Source organism: Ursus americanus, chromosome 33 (genome assembly GCF_024610735.1).
Source record: "Ursus americanus isolate L20-20 chromosome 33, mUrsAme1.1.p, whole genome shotgun sequence".
In the NCBI taxonomy this organism is placed as follows: domain Eukaryota; kingdom Metazoa; phylum Chordata; class Mammalia; order Carnivora; family Ursidae; genus Ursus; species Ursus americanus.
The window spans coordinates 31,965,884-31,986,258 of NC_142159.1; positions in this window are offsets into that span (position 1 = coordinate 31,965,884).

Genomic DNA, 20,375 nt, shown 5'->3' on the forward strand with positions numbered 1-20,375 from the left:
TTACAGGAGATGGTAACAGGTATTGTCCACGAGCAGTAAAGCATCCTCCCCATGTAAAGCTAAGAGTGAGCGTCCATCCTCTCTTGCTGTGGAGCCATCCACGTCCCCTCTCTGGATTCCACCACCACCAAGTGTCTACCTTATTCTTGCAGTCGCTCAGTGATTGAACACTTAGGGTGATTATGAAACACCAGTCATTTATTTTATTTTTCTTAAGGCTTTCCTTGTGTTTATTTACTTTTAGCCTCATAACATAATTCTAATAAGTAGGCCACAGTCACATTTCAACATCTCAGAACAGGCAAATGAGACACAGAGGGGTGTCCGTAACTTTCTCAGGTGCTCGCGGCTCCTGCCTGAAGTCAAGAGTATCACCTGACCCCAAGCAGTGATTCTGAAAACTCCGCCTCTGGCCAAACAACAGGGGGCACCCTACCAATGACCCAGTTGAAGGTACTGTGGGAATGGACTCATTAGGTTCATTCAAGAAGAATGATGCTACTTTATTCAGTGACCCGTATGTAAGAGAAAACCATCAAAATGTGAAGCCACCTTCTTCTCTTCTGTATGCAAAGGCAAATGATCAAGTCAGTCAGTATCGCTGTAACTCCAGCAGTCAACGTGCATTTCTAACTCAAGAATGGGCTCACCTTTACCAGTAAACAACATCTTTAGCTAACGTACAGACCTTTAGCTGATGTTCGAACCAATATTGGCTGACACAGATCGCTCCCTGAAAGAGTGTTCTCAGATTTTAAAAAGTTAATAGGCATTATTGACAACAGGAGGTTTAGACAAATCTAAGAGTTGAACAGATAACATAGAAAGTTCCCATAACCCACGCCCCCCGACCCCAATTCCTCCACTAATAACATTTTATATGGATGTGGTGCATTTGTTATAATTAGCAAAACAATATTGATACACTTTTATTAACTGGAGGTCTAGAAAGGAATTCAATTTTGAAATATGCCCCAACATGGACGGACCTTGAAAACATATTATGCTCTGTGCGATAAAGCACGGAGAGAAAGACCAATATTGCATGATTCCACTTCAGGGCCCTGAAACCCTGCCACTCCAAGGACTTTGCGGGGAGGCCAAGACAGATGCCTTCCAGGTCTCCAGGGAGTCCAGGGTCTCATCAAGGCATGTGGCCTGTGAACAAGCAGGTGGTGAGCAGAACAGAGAGTGGAGGGCACTCCTCACAGTTTGAGGGGCTGAGGAATTTTTCCTAGGTCGGCTCTGGGATGGCAGGTCCACCAGGAGTTGGCTGGATGGACCCAAACAGGCTCCTGCCTGTTGCTGATGAACAGAAGGGAGGAGAGTGCAGAGCAGAGAGGCCCAGGGGAGGCAAGCTGCTGCGGGTCCGACTGTGGAGCCATGGTCCTCAGGAGGGGCAGTGTGTCCCCCAGGGGACATTTGGGAGGGACTGACTGCGATAGGTGGCTGCAGAAAGGGAACCGGGAGGCCTGGAGGCTGACTGAGCACAGTCCATGGGGACGGTAACCGTTGTCACCACTCTGCCCTTGCTGTCACAGACCCAAGAAGCCCCTCTGCTGATCCAGAGCTTTCTGGGTTCGTGGGGCACACATCTATTGAGTAAACACAAATTCTTTCTGGACCCCATGATTTCCTGACTTTGAGGCCCACGTCATCTGTCAATGAGCAGGTAGGCTGTCTTCTGTGTTTGTGGATGCCACCGCACCCCACCAGCTCTGGTTTTAATCAGGGCAGGAGCACAGCTGGGTCCCGGGCTGGGTCTGACAGTTGGCATTGCCTCTTCAGACATGCGTGGAGGCGGTCTGGCACAGCCTGGTTGGGAGGCTTGGTCATTCATAACATCTCATCAACTGCAATCCCTTGAAAACCAAGGAACTTCAGGAGCCATTCAGAGCTGCGGAAGCCCCCCAGAACTGAGAACATGCACCCCACTGCTTCCTTGGCAGGGGGTTATTATTTGCAGGGGAACCCCCAGGATGGGGGCCACGCTGGGGTTTCCTGGGGGTGGGCGCAGAGGAGGGGCCGACAGCAGGAGTCAATGCTGAGCTGCACCAGCTCCCATTCCCAAAGCTGGGATCTGTGGACAGACAGGGAGGATGACTGAGAGGAAAGACATGTAACCGTGGGAGAAGGGCACACTTGAAGGAACATTCTAGGAGGAGGCACTGCCCTGGGCCCTGGGAAGATAAGGGGGGGTGGCAGGAGGGGTGAGGAGGAAGAGAAAAAACAGGGAGCACTGGGCCTGCCCCTCAGGAGCACTGGTTGGTTCCTGCCATGTTCTCTTAGCTCCAACAGCCCTGGGGAAGATGAAACTGTCCACATCTTGGTGGCGGGAAGGATGAAGGGGAACGAGGGTCATGGGGGCCCAGCACTCAGAGTCTCCATCCATCAACATGGCTGTGCCCTCCCTCTCAGATGCTGGCAGAGGAGGAAGAATGTCAGGGAAACAAAGCAGAGCGGTGGTGGCTGGGTGGCGGGAATGCGGGGGTCCAAGGGGGGTGATGTGACCAATGGGTGGTCCTCCTGCCCTGTCCACAGGGTACCAGATCCCCTACCGCCTGGCCAGCAAAAGCCCCAGCACGTTCACATCGGTGGAAGTGGGGACCACGGTGAGGCAGTTCACAGCAGCCAAGCTGGCCCTGGAGTCGGCATACATCTTCAGGCTTTTGGCCAAGACGAAACACCACTATGGGCTGCTGCTGGTGGCCACTGTCATCACCACTGAGAAGAGACGTACGACCCTGGGGCCCAAGTCCACTGTTGTGGTGCTGTGGGGAGGAGAGCTGGGCCTAAATGAGAGCCATGAACTTGCTGGGTCCATGGCTTCCTGGGTCAGGCCCTGCACTGTCGCATGTCTGCACAGCCCATTTACCAGAAAGACAGGAATGTCCAAGGTTTAAAGCTGGAGACGCGGCTCAGCGAGGTTGTGTAACTGGCCCAGGGTGGCTCTGAGTCATCCTGTTGGAGTGCAGCTCCCTGAAGCCAGGCACTTGATGGCTGATGTTCAAAACCAGGTGCCCAGCTCAGCAGGGGCTCAATAAACAAGTTTTCTACCCAGCAGTCATAGGGAGATCTGTCTCCACGGACACTGCTTCCGTTCCAAGCACTGGTGAGATGTTTATTGTACATTGTCTTGGTTTATCCTCAAAAAGGCCTGGGGAACAAAGCGCTGTGAGCCCCAGTTCTACAGAAGTGGGGCCCAGACGGATTCAGTCATTTGCCGGGGACACAGCTGTGAGGCCGTGACGTGGACACCCTCCACAGACACTCAGTCTCCTCCACCTACAGAAATCTGCTGTGGGTTCCCATCTCAGCGAGTGCCTGACATGCCCTCCAGCCTCACTCTGGAATCTGCCTCAGTAGACTCCCTCCCCAGGGCCGCCCCAACTCCAGGTTGGGAGATCAGGGCCAGACCCAGAGGTCTCAGGGAAGAGGATGACAGGAAGGTGCTTGCGCACAGAGTAAATGGGTGGGCTCTGGGAGTCCCCAAGCATCAGGCTCTGGAGCTGTGTGACCTTAGGCAAGGCCCTTCCCCTCTCTGTTCCCTGCACTCACCTGGTGGCCTCTTGGGAAGCCTGAGGGCCAGAATGGCCCGCAGAACTCCGGGGACAGAGCTGGTGCCATGGCTGCACTCAGAATGTGAGCCAGTGTCCCCGTGGCCTGCGGGATCACTCTAGGAGAAGATCTAGACAGTCTTAGGGAGGCATGAATTGAGCCCAGAGTGCTTGGAAAACCATCCCAAGGGCCGATCCGAAACCTACAAAAGGTAGAAGGCAAAGGAGCCTAGCGTGCACTGAGCCCGTGCCACGCTCTGGCCACCTTCCAGGCACTGCGGCTCACTGCTCTCTCAAATTCCCTCACAAGCAGGCTGAGCAACTGGGGAAGCTGATGCCCCACAAGGTGGAAGGGCCCACTGAGCTCTGGCACCTGCTCAGAGGCCGCCCTGGCTGGAACACCCAGCTGCTCAGGACAGGGCTGCTTGGCCCAGGCACACGGCTGACCCTTGCTATGGCCAACGGGGGGATGCTGGTGTCCCCCATCTGTGGCTTCGGAGCTTCCAGGGCTCCACACCTTCCAGGGGAAGGCCGTAGCCTGCTGTGAGTCCCCCGACCTCAACCGCCGAGCCTCAGTCCCCCAAGGATGAAGACAAATGCACAGCCCCTCCTCTGACAAGGTTACCTCTACTGCTAACTGGAGGAAGGAAGCCTTGAAGTCACTGGAGACGCCAAAGCTTGAGGTGGGTGGAGAGACAGTCATGCATAGTTGGCCCCTGGCTTTTGGCGCATAGCGCTGTCTGACCTGCAGCTGCCAGCACAGGGGTGGGGTTAGCGAGACCGGGGACAGGCACCAGGAGAACCCCTCCTGCAGCTTTGGCCCAGATCCTCAGGCTCCCCCTTGTCCGGGGCATGCTCAGGGCCCTGAGTGCCTCTCCCAAAGGCTCTTGCCAGAGTTGATGCAGCCCCCTAGGGGAATTCAGCACTTTCTTCATGATAAACAATTAATCAATTATTCCTTCCTCTGTGGGGTTTCTCTGCTGCAATTGATGGGACAGGGAGATGCATGCTGGGAACGATCCACGCTCGGGAGCGAGGTCCCCGCTCCCTGCGCTCTGCACTCCCAGTCGCCAGCACTGTGGGGACAGAGTGGCGGTGACACGTCCCGGAGGAGCCAAGTGGGACACCGTCTGTGTTTCAGGCTCGGGTTGGCTTCCAGGAAGAAGGAGTCAGCATGACGCACTGAGCCTGAGATCACAGGGAGAGTCCACAGGGGCCTGGATGTGCTCAGCAGAGCCCAGGTGTCAACTTCGAGATGTTGTAGGGATGTGTGTTTGCCACGGAGCACATGTGGGCTCATCCTCCTGTCTGTCCGACTGTCTCCGACAGGAGAGAGCAGCGCTTTGGGAGCAAGCCAGGGTCTTCCATGAGGTCCAGGCTGGGGCAGGTCCAGAATTGGCCGTGAGGGAGCCGCAGGTGCCTGCGGAACTGGGAATGACCTCCCTGTTCTCTGCCCTCATGGGCAGCCCGCGTCCTTATGCTTGAGCTGACATGGTGCCTTCCTGGAGAAGCAGCCGGTCACGTGTCCCTGGTCTGTTCTTTTTTGGTTGCAGAGCGTCCAGTGCCCCCCCTTCCCCCCCGCCGTCCGAGAACTCCTGGTGTCACAGTCAGAAGTGACTGTGCACAGCCTCCAGCTCCAGTGGGTCCCGGGCAGCGATGGCGCCCCCCCCATCCACTACTTCACTGTGCAGGTGTGACAGCTGCCCCCGGGGAGAGTAGCAGACCTACTCCTCATCCATCCACCACAAGGCCAAAGCCTGTGCTGTTGAAAGGTATCCAGAGCCAGGCACGCCCTCCCCAGGGAACAGAGCAGGGAATATGTGTGGGCCAGAGATGCACCCGGACAGCTGAGCTCTCTTCTCCTAGTGCACTCTCCCTGTACCAGGGACCAGGACTCCCACCTCCTGGAGCTGCTCTGGCCTCTGCCCTGGGCCTGTCCTCTGGGCATGCCCTGTGCATGTCATGTGCATACCCCAGGTCCCAGAGATTTATGAGGCACAGATGATGGGGCCAGGGAGCCTGGAAGTATGGGCTCTAGTGCCCTATCCCCTGAGAGGCAGATGTGGAGGAGGGGGAGGTAGGGGGAAGGGGTGTCACAGGCTGAGAGAGTTGCACCTTCTCTTTGTGCTCTCTGTCCTAGTCAGCAAGGCAGACTTGTTCTGTCATCCATTAGTGATGGCTGAGAAGGGAAATGGCAGAGGCATCCCCACTGTACCTTGAGAACCCAGCATTTATCCAGCTGCTGAGGGAACCACCAAGCAAAGGTGGAGGGGAGTGGTGCCAACCACCACAGCTAAGTTCTTGGCACCTACAGCCTCATTGGGGCCCCTCCTCATGTTCCCACCCCCTTCTACAGTGAGGGACCAGAGCACCCCTTCTGCAGTGAGGGACCAGGACACCCTCCCCTCTGCAGTAAAGGACCAGGGCACCCCCCTCTCTATGGTGGGAGAGCAGGGCACCCCCTCTACAGTGGGGGACCAAGGTAGCCCCCTCTGCAGTGGGGGATGAGGGCACCCCCCCCCCCCGCGCTATGGTTGGAGACCAGGGCATTCTCCTTTATGATGGCTCATAGGGGACCAGGGCTATTGAACCATCTAGGTGAGGATTCTCAGAAGGGACCTCAGGCTTTGTGTCTCCACAAGCAGGCCTGGGCTGTGCAGGCTCACGCCACCCTGTAGAAGCCCCCTGGGTCTTTCTGGTGGGCAGGCCTGTCTGGGGAGCTGGCCTCGCATCTTTCCTGTCCTCCTCCTCTGGTCCTGACTGTGGTCACATTCCCTGAAGGTCACGTCAGGCTGTGAGGGGGCCACGAAGGAGCGTGTCCCACCTGCTGAGGGTTCCAGGACCCTGGCCAGCACCTCTCATTGGGATGATGGAGGAGGTCTATACCCCATTCCCAGGCTGGCCAATGTTCCTCTCACCTTTCAGATAGAACACCATGTACTGATCCCCCCCCCCTATTCTGAGCACTGTGCTGTAAAATCTCACATTTCTCATCGAGCCCACATGTTAGCCCAGCGAGGGAGAATCATCGTCCCCATTCTACAGAGGAGAGCTGAGGATCGCAAAGGTCATATTCGCCTGAAGCCCCAGCACCTCCCACGGGTGCACCTCCTTTGCAAGGCTCCCCAGCTCAGCTTCTGCATGCTGCTGAACCTCAGCCAAGGGAAAGGAGCAGCCGGGGTGGGGGAGCTCCTGCACCGGCCTTGATCCTCAGGCACCCTCTCCCCCAGCGCAGTTCAAGCTGTGGGGGAGGCGTGGGGGCTGGCATGTGGCTCTGTCTCTGCCTCTGACATGGGGCAACAGCAAAGTTTAGAGAGAAAAGGAGCTCCCTCTCCTGGGTTCAAGGTGTAAGCATGTGACTGGGGTGCCACGTGATGCACACGTGGGTGTGGTCAGCACTGGGCATCACAGGGAGTCACCTCTTTGGGTAGCCATGTGAAAGACAGGAGAAAAAGGAACTCCAATGGCCTTTCTGTCCCGGAGCTTCCTGAGATCAAACAGACAATGGTGAGCAGCGGACGTCACATTGGAAAGGAGGGGCCATGTTTCCCGGCAGACAGTTTGATTTGGTGTGGGAGACGCTGTGGTCCATCCCCTCCAGGGCCTCTTCCACTCGTCAGCAGACACACGCCGTGGGCCGAGTTTCTAGGAAAGCAGTGCTTTGCACGTGGCCGTGGTGTGGCCTCCCTCCTGTTCAACAGCCTCAGAGCAACTTTAACCTCCTCTTTCTCAGCGTTCTTGTTACATTTGACGTTTGCCGATTGCTTGAAATCTGCCAATGACCAGAAAACATAAAAGTTTAAATCAAAGTTCAAAGCAAAAAGTTTCGCCATCTACATCAAGTGGCCGTCCCCACATTTAGAGGGTGTGGGTCTGGAGCAGGAGGGAGGTTCTGGGTTGAGGGACATATCGGGGCTGCATCCCGCAGACATGCAGTACCATAGAGGAGGAGAAGGCCCGTGGGCCCAGAGCCACACAGGCATTCTGGGTGTTACTAGGATGAGACAGCAGCAGTGTGAGCTCAGCTGACAGCTGTGTATCCACTGATAACAGGTCCTGCTGTTCCTCTGCGTGTCCCCAGGGCGATGCGATGGACCCAACCAGGAGGGCCGGAAGGGGATTACTGTGTGAAACTAGAGGGATTCAGTTCAAGTCAGGATGCTGGCCCCATCTCCACGGGGTTCTTTCTTTTCTTCTTCCATGCCATTTTAAAAAATAAAGCCACGTGAAAGGTCAGGTTAATTTAAATGGCCAGGGATATCCTGCATGGGTTCAATATTCTTTGATCTTTGTGGTGCTAATCACGAGTTCTGAATAGATGAGGCATAAAGGCAGCGGTAGGTAGCCTCTAAAACGATCAGGACTCAGGCTTTATTTTCATAACCAAACCGGGCAAATGAATGTAGGGAGCTCCTTCTGTGTATGAGACTCTGCCTCCAGCTCCGTGGCAGGGACAGGGACAGGAAGCCGCCTCTGTGCCACCCCCACCCGAGTACTTTGGCTGTGGAGCTGAATAGGCAGGTCAAGCACAAGCTTGGTTTCTAACTGTGCTTGCTTCCTGCGAGCTTGGACAGTGAGCATCCTGAGCCACTGACCTGTTCCCTCCCCAGACAGCTGGAGTTTAGGAAAAGGTGTTACCTCAAACATTTACCTAAATCCAGCCAGTTTCGAGGGTGGATGGCAGAAAGCTGGTGGGTAGAGGGTGCTGAGTGGGAGAGGACAAGGGAGTCTGTGTGTGGCGGATGCATCTGGGGACAACGAGGTCACTGTGGGCAGGGGTAGAGGAGGACTTTGGGGAGACAAGAAAGAGGAGGTCACATGTAGGACACGCCTATTCCATGAGGGGGTCATGTCCTGTGACTGCCATGGCAGCCCTGGGAGGGCCGGGTACCGGTACCGACATTCTCACAGATGAATAAAGGGAGGCTCAGAGAAGTTTGAGGACTTCCCCAGGCTTAGATGCCAGGACCAGACTCTGGATTCTGGTTGGGCCGACCCTGATGTGGGCGTGGCGTGTGAACAGGGAACAGAACTGGGGGAAATGAGAGGGGTTGAGGAAGAGGGTCCAGGATGGTTTGTGCCTTTCTTCACAGGTCACCAGCCCTGAAGTCCTGCTCTGCCTCAGGGGGGAGCATGGCAAGAGCCCGGGGGCGGGTGGAGGCCAGTTCAGGACTGGGAGGTAGACCAGGGGTCTCAAGGACTGGCTATAAAGGAATGAGGAGGAAGGGCTGGGTGAACTTGCAGGAGTCGGGGACCAGGAGAGGGGACACTGGGACTGTGGTCACCTCCCATGGAGCTCCCTTCACTGCTGCTGGGTCCCTCTTGGTCTGTTTTTAGGGCACCTAGTGGGCTTCCTACCCCAAGGAGAGGGTGCTCCTGCAGCTCAGCCCCTGGGTGTGCCCTGTGGCCCCCGAGACAGCTAACAGTCCTGTAAATGACACGAGCCCGGGAAACAGGCCTAAAGCTGGGAACTCTGCTTCCTGCTCTCCGTGAACCCTCCGCTTGACCTCAGACCCTGGCGGAAGCTTCCAGCTGTCTGAAGTGTGTGAACTGCACCCCTGCTGTGTGTGCTAGGGTGGGAATGGAGGAGGCGGCCCTGCCTCAGATTCCAAAACAAAGTGTTAGAGAACAGTAGGTGCTAAACATGGAGGGATCAATGACACGTCTGACACATGTCCTCAAGGTAACATGCTAGGTGAACACGAGCACTAAATACAAGGACGAGGGTCGTTTCTGGCATGCTGACATGTGCCAGACACCATGTTGATGGTGACGAGCGTCCTCTCATTCACCCCTCCCAAGTCCTACCCCATTCCTTCCTCCCTCCCTCCCTCCCTCCCTCCCCTTCCTTCCTCTCCTCCTCCCTTCCTCACCAAGCACCTCCTAGGTGCGGGGCCTTGTTCTTGGTGCTCAGGGCACAGCAGTAAAGGAGACCACCTTGGTCCCTGTCCCTGTGGGGGAAGGCAGACAGTCGTCCAGGAGGGGAATGGTTACTTACAAATCATGGTGGGGTTGCTGAGGGGATGGATGGGCCTAGAGGACAGTGTGCAGGGCACGGGCTCTTCCTGGAGCCACTTGAGCTGCTGCCAGAGGGTCCTGATGATAAGGAGAGCAGCCAGGATGCAGTGAGTGCGCCCTGGGTACTAGAGTCTCTTTCCTGTGCTGCTTCTGAACGGAAGCTGCATGACCGCCTCATGATCTCAGTGCTTCTGTCAGCCCAGGTGAGATGCTTCTGGCTCACTGACCTGCCCAAGGCTATGTGGGGGTTAGCATGTAGGCTGTTGGGCTTCAGAGTGCACGTTCCTGACAACTACCCTGGGCCACCGTCTAATCTAAGAAAGAGAAGCTAATGCAAATATGGGGCCTCAGGTGGTTGAGGCAGGAACCCAAGGAGAAAACCATGTAGTTGTCACCAGAATTAGATAAAATAGTTCCTAGGAAGCCAGAAACAGATAGGAAACAATTTGTTTTAACTTTATAAAGGATAGCTCTCCCAGAAACCAGGAACAAAGAGCATTCTTAAGGATGGAACTTTGGAAACACCCCCAGGACAGCCAGGGCCAAAGCAAGGTCGCCTGGCATGCCTTCTCCAGCTGTGGAATGGGGGCACAGAGAGGTCAGGAGACAGACCTGCGGTCGCGGACCAGCCGTAGTAGGGCAAGCTGGCACGAGAGCATCCTTTGAGGTGCCGGCCGACAGAGAACCACTGTACTCCCATCTTAGGCAGGAGGGCATATGAAACAGTTAGAGGGCGATTCTTCTTCTTTTTTTTTTTAAAAAGATTTTATTTATTTATGTGACAGAGAGACAGCCAGCGTTAGAGGGAAGACAGCAGGGGGAGTGGGAGGGAAGAAGCAGGCTCACAGTGGAGGAGCCCGATGTGGGACTCGATCCCGGTACGCCGGGATCACACCCTGAGCTGAAGGCAGACGCTTTAACGACTGCGCTACCCAGGCGCCCCAAAGAGGACGATTCTTCTGATCCAGTGTCCAAAGATAGTTATCAGTCTTTGAAAACACAGGAACCTTCCTGTAGGCAAAGGATTACCCAGACCCCATTTGCAAATCAGATGGAAATGGGGCTGCTGTTGTCTGACTCGGGGGGCATGGGAACCCTCTGGTCTCCTAGAGGATCCCTCAGAGCCTCCGGGGGTTCCACGGTGCTCGGTTTGAAACCCACGAGTTTACAGGTTGGCCTGGGAGGGAGGACAGAGGCCCAGCATAGAGGCGGTGAGGGTTTGCCCACTGGTAGCTGAGGAAGCAGGCAGAGTCCAGAGCCACTCCTGCTCTCCTGGTCTGGGAGATGGACACAGGGGCAGAGCCTTGCCTGAAACAGAGCTGTTGCCAGCGGGGCAGGGGTGGGGGGGGTCTCCTCATCTGATCCTTCAGAAGTAATGGCAAGGAAAGCCACAGGAGCAGGCCAGCCAGTGACCCAAGAAAGACTGGAACATCCTCTGCTTAGACGTCTGTCTGGAGTGTGTGTGGTACAGAGCTCAGCACAGGAGACCATCAACACGGACCTGCTCAACGGAGGGAAGGAAGGAGGCCTGAGCGGTGGCAACGAGCCACGCACCCAGAGTATTCGTGCCCCTTAAATCCCCATCAGCAGGCAGGCGGGGACATTTTCCCCCATGGACAACTGGCTTTACCTGTGTCTCAGGTATGGCGGAGAGGTTGCCCCAACACAAGATCCTCTTCCAGCCCCGGCCAAGCCTCTGGCCAGTCCTCTGGTAGGGGGCAAGGGCCTTAATGGCACTGGGCCTCGATTTTCTCGTCCTTGCAATGGGAATCACAGCACGTCCAGCAGACAGAACTGCTGTGCAGTGAACCCGGGCACTGCCTGTCCAGGGCGTGGCGCTCTTGCCGGCTAAACAAGTGTAGAAACGAGGGGCAGGCGGAGATGATCTTTGGAGCCAGGTGGGCCTGGCCAGGGGAGACCCCCACGAAGGGGCACTTCTGGGCGAGCAAGGAAGTGGTTAGGCGGGCCCTCTTTTCTGGCTCTGAATCCTGGGAGGGCTGCAGTAATCAGCTCCTCTTGAGAAATTCTCGCATCCCTCAGAGAGCGGTGATTTGCTTTGCAGGAGAAGCTCTAATGACAGGAGGGGCCCCGAGTAGAACCGCCAGCCTGGGCCCGCCTGGACGTTCCCCACTCCCCTCCACCCAGAAAGCCCTCTGTTCCTGGGGGCAGGCTGTGAGGACAGCGCCGGCTGCCTGAGGGCCCCTCCCTGGGCAGGACAGATTCCGTGGTCACTGAGTGCCTCTTCCTCCTGGCTGCCCGCCCCCTGTGGCCAGAGCTGCGAGCAGGACAAAGGCGAGGGGTTCAGGCCCTCGTGGCTCTTCTGTGTTTCAGGCTGAGGCCCTTTACTTCCTACAAGCTGAGCCTGAAAGCCACCAATGACATCGGGGACAGTGACTTCAGTGCGGAGATGGACGAGGTGACCATGCTGCAGGACGGTGAGCCAGCTGGGACCCAGGCAGGCATGCAGACACAGGCATCTTCCATAGCTGCCGCCTTTGGACCCGCAGACATGGGCCCCCACAGAGAGGCCCCGCTTCATCCCGAGCCAGGAAGGGGTCACCCCGGGGAGAGAGGGCAGTGGCTGCTGAGCAGTGGGGTTCCGTGAGCAGCAGACAGCTCGGAGCACTCCGAAGCCTCTCGCTGTGAATCTACTTCAAGGGCTCACAAGTGGAACAGAGGTTCCTTTGATTGGTTTCCAAACCCCTACGATTCATTAGCATCCTAGGACTTGAATGATTTATAAGGTCAAAGGGTAACCGGGTGGTTTTTTTTTTTTATAAGAATAGTTTTTTATTATATTACGTTAGTCACCATACAGTACATCCCTAGTTTTCGATGTAAAGTTCCATGATTCATTAGTTGCGTGTAACACCCAGTGCACCATGCAATACATGCCCTCCTTACTACCCATGACCAGCCTACCCCATTCCCCCACCCCCCTCCCCTCTGAAGCCCTCAGTTTGTACTGGGTTTTGAGAGGTTTCCCCGTTTTTCTCATTCACGAACCACTCCTCAGTTTTGCCGTTTGACAGAAGCACAGGGAAGTGATTGAGTTGAGATCCCCTGAAAGCTCCAGGTGGTTCTTACCCATTGTCTCCCACCTCAGGAGCAGACCCCAAGATCCCTTGTGCTTTTGGGTGCCGATCCTGCCAGGCCCGGTGGCAGGCCAACTTTTAGGAGAGGAGGGTCGCTCTTGCTTCAAGATGCTGGGGCTCAGATCCCGGGCTGCAAACCTGAGCCTTCAGCTCACCCAGCAGCGCTGGGTACTCATTCCACACGTTTCCGTCTTCCTCTTTTATAACCTGGGAGCATGGGTCCTAACGTGAGTCCTTGGGTGTGCTGGGGACCAGCAGAGAGGTTCGGGGGACCCTTCCAGCTTCTCCGCCGCACGCGGAGATTCCCCTTCTGCACACACAAGGTGCCTGTCGCCAGGACAAGCCCCTAGAGAAACTGTGGTTGTCTCTGTGGCTCATACTTTAATCTTACATTTAACACAACTGGGGTTCTGTTTGGGAGTAGCACTGATTTTTAGCACATGGAAGCAAACACAGCAAGCTGATTTTGTTGGCGAGTCTGAGGAAATTGCAAGCCAGTGAGCAGGACACTGCAGACTCCCTTTGCCCTTACAAGGCTCAGGCTCCAGCAGACCTGGCTTGTTTTGGAAAAAACAAAAACAAAAACATTCAAGGGCCTCTCCAGGTTCCTAAAGGCCTGTCCTAATCCTTTGATATTTAATCCTTTCTTTTGATGCACCTACCTGTTACCTTCCTCCTTTGAGATTTGCAGTTTCTCTTCACAGTTGACTGCCTTGTGTTTGCATGGTACCGCCCCCAGAACCACGGAGCCACTGAGCTGCACAGACTCCGGGGCTTGGGGGGCCCTGGGCTGGGGTGGGGCGGCGGGGGGGCTTTCCATGTGTGGGTGGTTTGCTGATAAACATTTTCTTGTTATGGTGGTTGGGATACTGAGAGGCCATCAATCCAGTGTGATCTGGAAAGCTGGGTAAGGGTCTACCATGGACTTCAGACAGACCAACAGGAGGCCAGAGAACATGCAGTAGAGGGCTCCCCAGAAGGCAGGATGGGGGGCTGCAGGTGTGCTGATACCGCCATGTCCCCGGTGCTGGGTGCCCTGGCAGGTGCAGAGGAGACTCACAGAGCAGGTGACCAAGAGGCCAAGTCTCAGACAGTCAGTGGGTATGGGGTGAGGAGAACAGCCTCAGTCATTCCACTCAGTGACTCTTGCCAAACATTGGATGTACCGTCTCAGGATCTGACAGTGGGCAGCCATGCAAGGGCCAACTCAGTATGCCTTTTGGGTTCAGTGGGAGCAGGGGTAGGGAAGGGGTGTCTGAGGAGGCCCGCGGGACAAGACGGATGGTGCAGGACTGAGTTTCCAGCGTGTAGGGCACGGCCACGGCAGAGCCAAACTGACCTTGGCCCTCCAGAGAGCAGAGCTGAGCCCCACCATTGCCCAGAACATGCAGCTGTCCCTGCACCCCCAGAAGTCAGCCTCCCTCCCTCAGAGTCTGAAACCAAGACCACTCTGGCCGGGGTTGACCCTCTATCCTGTTCAGAGCCTCTTTGAATTAAGTCCCTCCAGTAAACGATGCCTCTCCTCCAGGGATGGGTGCGTGCCCCTGAGAAGATGTGGGAGAGCAGGAAGGCTCCCCAGGCAGGGTTCCCAGGGAAGACAGCCAAGCGCCTTTGTGTGTGTCCATGTGGGTCTGCTGGGGGGTGGGGGCGATAAAGGCGTGATGTTTTCTTGTCATCTGCATCAGAATCTGGTCCCTTCTATCCTGGCAGAAACAGGCTCCACAGGCAGAGAAGGGCATCCACAGGGAAGGGAGGCCAAGGCCAGAATGTTGGTTTGCCGGCTTGCTTCCCCAGCAACCCCCCGAGCCAGTCTCTGGTCCTGTGTCTTCACCAGAACCAGGAGGGAACTGGCATTCCTGAGGAGTGGTAATGCATCCTCCCGCGTAAAGGATGAGAAGTACACCTCTACCCTCCCTGCTCTGTGGCCGTCGAAGCCCCCTCTCTAGAGGCAGCAGCTGCTTGAACACTTACAGAACACTTATTTTTTTATAATATTTTTTTTATTATGTTGGATGGATAATCCTTTTAATGTACTTTTGGATCCTATTAGCCAGGATCTTGTTGAGGATTTTGGCATCCATATTCATTAGGGAAATCGGTCTGTAATTCTCCTTTTTGATGGGGTCTTTGCCTGGTTTGGGGATCAAGGTAATATTGGCCTCATAGAATGAGTTTGGTAGCTTACCTTCTGTTTCTATTTTTTTGTAATAGCTTTAGGAGAATAGGTATTATTTCTTCTTTGAATGTTTGGTAGAATTCCCCAGGAAAACCATCCGGGCCTGGAGTTTTGTTATTTGGAAGGTTGTTTATCACTGACTCAATCTCTTCATAATTAATTGGCCTGTTTAAGAAATCAATTTTTTCCTGTTTCAGTCTTGGTAGTTTATAGGTTTCCAGGAAGGCCTCCATCTCTTCCAGATTGCTTAATTTATTGGCATATAGCTGTTGGTAAAAGTTTCTAATAATCCTTCCAATTTCCTTGGTGTTGGTTGTGACCTCTCCTTTTTCATTGATAATTTTATTAATTTGGGTCCTTTCTCTATTCTTCTGGAGAAGTTTGCCAGTGGTTTGTCAGTTTTATTGATTCTTTCAAAGAACCAGCTTCTAGTTCTGGTGATCTGCTCTACTGTACTCCTGGTTTCCTGCCTCTCATGGGGCCCAGCACCATTTGAAATCTAAGGATTGGAGTGTGTTTTCTAGACAGTGGCAGTATTGTGGTCATACTGAGTACAACTCATAACAGACACCAGTGTTTCTCAATTGGTCACAACATTTAATCCGGCTGTTCTGAAACTTGCAGTGGCTCATACAGTCTGTCACTCAAGTGCAGTTCCCTTTGTGTGGCTGTAGACTCTCCTAAGTGGATTTTGAGGCCATTTTTAAGCAGCAGCAGCAACAACAATAACAACAACAACAAAACCCCAAAAAACAAAACAAAACCACACAAAATCTTAGCAATAGATCACATCACGCACATTGGCCTCAGCAGAGGGTGGACCCAGTGTTGTAAGAGGCACCTTCCTAAGAGGAGCGTGACTGCCACCTGGATGGGGGGAGCAGCAGCGGGGCCTCTCAGGACGTATTTGGGGTTTGTTTCTTCTCTCACGCGGGCTCCATCACGTGCAGAAGACCAGGTCCTGTGTAGGGTGCCGATCACCCAGAGGTGGACAAGACAGACGCCAGGCCTTAAAGAGCTCCTGTGTCCTGGGCTGAGCCCTAGGACACATCAATGGGAAGACAGTGGAGGAGGAGCTGGGAGGAGACCCTGAGCGGGTTTGTTCACCTCCCTGAGCCTTGGATTTCTCACCTATACACGGCACTCACACCTCCAGAGCCACAGGGGACTGAATGGCAACGTGACCGTGAGGCGCATATAAAGTGCCCTGCATGGTGTGCTCTCAGGGGACAGGTAAATGCAGGTGCTGCTGTGGCCCTGATGCTGCTGGTAATGGGCTGCTTTTCTCCACCTCTTTTTCCCCACAGGGCCATCCAGGAGATCCTGCTCACCAGCTCAGAAGGCCTGTGCCCTGGAGCCTCAAGTGAGAGGAGCCGTTTTGATAGTGACTCACAGCTGGCCATGGAGCTGTCTGCCAAAGAGCTGGAGGAGTGGGAGCTCCGGCTCCAGGGGAGGAGGAGGAGCTCCAGTAAGTCTTACAGCTGTCTCTCACGGAGAAATAGACCTTTCTGCTCACGGGCTGCACAAAGCAGGGCTTCTGGGCTGCACGCGGGTTCTGCATCACTCGTGCCCTGGGGCTGAAACAAATCAACAAATCATAAAATGGGCAGAAGATATGAACAGACACTTTTCCAATGAAGACATATAAATGGCTAACAGACACATGAAAAAATGTTCAAAATCATTAGCCATCAGGGAAATTCAAATCAAGACCACACTAAGATACCACCTTATTCCAGTTAGAATGGCAAAAACTGACAAGGCAAGAAACAACAACTGCTGCAGAGGATGCGGAGAAAGGGGATCCCCCTACATTGTTGGTGGGAATGCAAGTTGGTACAGCCACTCTGGAAAACAGTGTGAGGTCCCTTAAAAAGTTAAAAATGGAGCTACCCTATGACCCAGCCATTGCACTACTGGGTATTTACCCCAAAGATACAGACGTAGTAAAGAGAAGGGCCATATGCACCCCAATGTTCATAGCAGCATTGTCCACAATAGCTAAATCGTGGAAGGAACCGAGATGCCCTTCAACAGATGACTGGATTCAGAAGTTGTGGTCCATATATACAATGGACTACTACTAAGCTATCAGAAGGAACGAGTTCTCAACATTTGCTGCAACATGGACGGCACTGGAGGATATAATGCTAAATGAAATAAGACAAGCAGAGAAAGACAATTATCGTACGATTTCTCTCATCTATGGAAGATAAGAACTAGGAAGATCAGTAGGGGTAGAAAGGGATAAAAGGAAAAGCTGGAAGCCTTTCTCTTAAGATCAGGAACTCGACAAGGATGGCCACTCTCGCCACTATTATTCAACATAGTACTAGAAGTCCTTGCAACAGCAATCAGACAACAAAAAGGGATCAAAGGTATTCAAATCGGCAAAGAAGAAGTCAAAATGTCTCTCTTCTCAGATGACATGATACTCTATATGGAAAACCCAAAAGAAGCCACTCCCAAACTATTAGAAGTTATAGAGCAATTCAGTAACATGGCGGGATACAAAATCAATGCTCAGAAATCAGTTGCATTTCTATACACGAATAATGAGACTGAAGAAAGAGAAATTAGGGAATCCATCCCATTTACAATATCACCAAAAACCATACATTACCTTGGAATTAACTTAACCAGAGACGTAAAGAACCTATATTCTAGAAACTATAAATCACTCTTGAAAGACATTGAGGAAGACATAAAAAGATGGAAAGATATTCCATGCTCATTGATTGGAAGAATTAACATAGTTAAAATGTCCATGCTACCCAGAGCAATCTACAATTTCAATGCTATCCTGATCAAAATACCGAGGACATTTTTCAAAGAACTGGAACAAATAGTCCTTAAATTTGTATGGAACCAGAAAAGGCCCCGAATCTCCAAGGAACTGTTGAAAAGGAAAAACAAAGCTGGGGACATCACAATGCCGGATTTTGAGCTGTACTACAAAGCTGTGATCACAAAGACAGCATGGTACTGGCACAAAAACAGACACATAGACCAGTGGAACAGAATAGAGAGCCCAGAAATGGACCCTCCGCTCTTTGGGCAACTAATATTTGATAATGCAGGAAAAAACATCCGGTGGGAAAAAAGACAGTCTCTTCAATAAATGGTGCTGGGAAAATTGGACAGCTACGTGCAAAAGAATGAAACTTGACCACTATCGCACACCATACACAAAAACAAACTCCAAATGGATGAAGGACCTCGATGTGAGACAGGAATCCATCAAAATCCTAGAGGAGAACATAGGCAGCAACCTCTACGACATCGGCCAAAGCAACCTTTTTCATGACACATCCCCAAAGGCAAGAGAAACAAAAGATAAAATGAATTTATGGGACTTCATCAAGATTAAAAGTTTCTGCACGGCCAAGGAAACAGTTAGAAAAACTAAGAGGCAACCCACGGAATGGGAGAATATATTTGCAAATGACACTACAGATAAAGGACTGGTATCCAAGATCTACAAAGAACTTCTCAAACTCAATACATGAGAAACAAATAAACAAATCAAAAAATGGGCAGAAGATATGAACAGACACTTTTCCAATGAAGACATACAAATGGCTAACAGACACATGAAAAAATGTTCAAAATCATTAGCCATCAAGGAAATTCAAATCAAAACCACACTGAGATACCACCTTACGCCAGTTAGAATGACAAAAATAGACAAGGCAAGAGACAACAATTGTTGGAGAGGATGTGGAGAAAGGGGATCCCTCCTACATTGTTGGTGGGAATGCAAGTTGGTACAGCCACTCTGGAAAACAGTGTGGAGGTCCCTTAAAAAGTTAAAAATTGAGCTACCCTATGACCCAGCCATTGCACTACTGGGTGTTTACTCCAATGATACAGACGTAGTGAAGAGGAGGGCCATATGCACCCCAATGTTCATAGCAGCAATGTCCACAATAGCTAAATCGGGGAAGGAGCCGAGATGCCCTTCAACAGATGACTGGATTAAGAAGTTGTGGTCCATATATACAATGGAATATTACTCAGCTCTCAGAAAGAACGAGTTCTCAACATTTGCTACAACATGGACGGCACTGGAGGAGATAATGCTAAGTGAAATAAGTCAAGCAGAGAAAGACAACTATCATATGATTTCTCTCATCTATGGAACATAAGAACTAGGATGATCGGTAGGGGAAGAAAGGGATAAAGAAAGGGGGGTAATCAGAAGGGGGAATGAAACATGAGAGACTATGGACTATGAGAAATAAACTGAGGGCCTCAGAGGGGAGGGGGTGGGGGAATGGGATAGACCGGTGATGGGTAGTAAGGAGGGCACGTATTGCATGGTGCACTGGGTGTTATACACAACCAATGAATCATCGAGCCTTACATCGGAAACCGGGGATGTACTGTATGGTGACTAACATAATATAATAAAAAATCATTAAAAAAAAAAGTTAGTATCATTCATTATTTACCACCCAACAACTACACGGTTCACCTTCTTTGAAAAGTACTGTAATTATTCAATAATATGCTGTATTGATTAAAATATTTGGATACCTTATTGGCCTTCTAAGCTGAATTTGCATTTATTGGCAGTAAGTAGACAGATGCCATAAAATAATTCCAAACAAGAAGTCACTAAAAGGATATCTGTAATTCCCACTCCACCTTGCCACAGAGTCACTCCAGAGCTCACACTACTTAGATCTTTAAGCACATCTGAATGTGCACGCTGAAAGCAGACAGCATGCTTTGTCAACCTTTACTGAAGCCTGTAGAGCACAGTGGGATCCAAGCTATATCTTAGGCTCCACAGTTCCTTCCTGAATGCCACTTTAGTCTACTACCAGTATGCCATATTGTGAACATCAGACCCATCACAGAAAGTGGTCCATGTTCCAACATCATGTGGCTCTGGTCAGTGCACTGGCACTCTGCTCAGTTACACCCTAAGTCCTTTATTATCTAGAACTTCAGTTGGTTTGAATTATCTCTTCTCAAAGTTATCACTGACATCTTGTTAAATAAAACTGACATCAGGGGATATTCCTTCTGAATTATAGAAATGAAAGTGTGAATAATAATGGATTCAATTTTCCATTACTTTCAAAATTTTGCATCTAAATTGATGTTTACCTCCTGGTAATTCCATTTAAAAAAGCAGATCTTTTCTAGAGATACATATAGAGCTATCTTGAGAATTAAGAGACATAAATCCACACAACAATGCTGTATTTAAAGATTCACATTGTAAAAGCCCTATTAGATTCCAAGTTAAGATTATAGTGTCCTCTTCATACTAGTACTTCATAATTCTTGAAGTAAACACCCTAACTTTATAACATCTCAGCACAAGACAAAGGTGTTAAAATTAATCCCAGTGATCATCTCAATCATCTACTCCTTCCCTCCTATGCTCAAGCCATTTCTAAAAGAGGGCTATATTCAAATTGTCATGGGATCTCATCACTTCTCATATATATCTAGTTCCTAGAATCTCATCATCTCCACGCCAAATGGGATTTCTTACTTTAAATGATACAATTT